Source organism: Octodon degus, unplaced genomic scaffold, assembly GCF_000260255.1.
Source record: "Octodon degus isolate 3935 unplaced genomic scaffold, OctDeg1.0 scaffold00090, whole genome shotgun sequence".
Classification (NCBI taxonomy): Eukaryota; Metazoa; Chordata; class Mammalia; order Rodentia; family Octodontidae; genus Octodon; species Octodon degus.
In genome coordinates this window covers 4,338,745-4,340,096 of record NW_004524666.1, presented here as the reverse complement: position 1 = coordinate 4,340,096, position 1,352 = coordinate 4,338,745, and positions in this window count along the sequence as shown.

Genomic DNA, 1,352 nt, shown 5'->3' with positions numbered 1-1,352 from the left:
AAAAAAAAAAAAAACAAAGTCCTTCCCCTTTGGAGAGCTCTAAGTGGAGCTGCCCTCCACTGTCTGCCCTGAGGATTCTTGTGTCTCTTTCCCTGTGGCCCTCCCCACCATCACTGCCGGTAAGACCTGACATTATGCTCCCAGCAGCCGTCCTCAGCTGCACCTCCCACACCCAGCACCATACTAGTTCAGTTCAGCTGGGTGTAACAAGCTGATCACCGGTTGGCAACCCACCACACTTTCCATTACAGTGGTGCCTCAGTTCATGAACTTAATTCTTTTCATGATTTTGGTTGCAAATCAAATTGGACAAGAACTGAATCAAATTCAATGATTAGATTCCATGTTGACCTTATGGGGAAATTTCACTCAGTTCTTGTCCAGTTCTTCAGTTTACAACCAGAATTGTCAAAAGAATTAAATTGGTGAAATGAGGTACCTCTGTAATGGGTTGAGAAGTCAGCGTTGAGCTGATTAAACTTCTCCCTGCTGTCCTAGATCAACTTAGGTCATCAGATCGAGGCTGAGAACATGACTATAGTTACCCAGGCCCAAAGTTCCTCACCAAAAATCAATTAACTAAAGAGGTCGCTATACTAGTACCTAAGTTTTTACACTATAAGTATCTACAGACCTCAGCACAAAACAAAAACAATAGGAACTTGAGAAGACAAGCCAACAAAATGCCTCCCCAAACTCCTATTGTAGACAGCTGAATTAGACAGAAATCTTATAGGCAGGCAGACAGGGCCAGGCCATCAAGGAGACAGCATGGAAGACAAAATACCTTGCAACTGGGAGAGAGACAGATGCTCCTGCTGTGGGCCAGATCTAAAGACCAAAGATCGAACAAGTGCTTACTGCACTAAAGATAAGCATCCGGGATTTATCATCGCCTTGAGGAAGCCAGGAAAAATCACTAATCTGACTGCTACTGGCTACTGGATAAAATCCTGTTCTATATTTGTGCCCACTTGTGACTCATTTCCCTATTTGGTCCTGGATTTAATTAATTTTACCTGAGCATTGGTGCTTATAGTCCCATTGGCTGACCACAGTTTTGTCCCACCTCATGTTCCCATGTTCTCCACCTTAGACCCACCTTGCTGCATGGTTTTACTCTATAAAAAATCCTCTGGTAGGTCATCATGGTGGTGAGGCAATAAGGCACAGGCCACTGGAGACCAGATACTATACTCTGCCTTCCTTGTCCCTGGTCCAGTAAGGGACTTCCTTTATACAATATCCTGTTTCCTTGTTCCCACCTCCTGCCCAGTCACGATCTGCTACGTCGTACAGACTGGTTTCCCCCCACCCCAAACCACACCTCCATCCTGGCCCTATATAGCCAC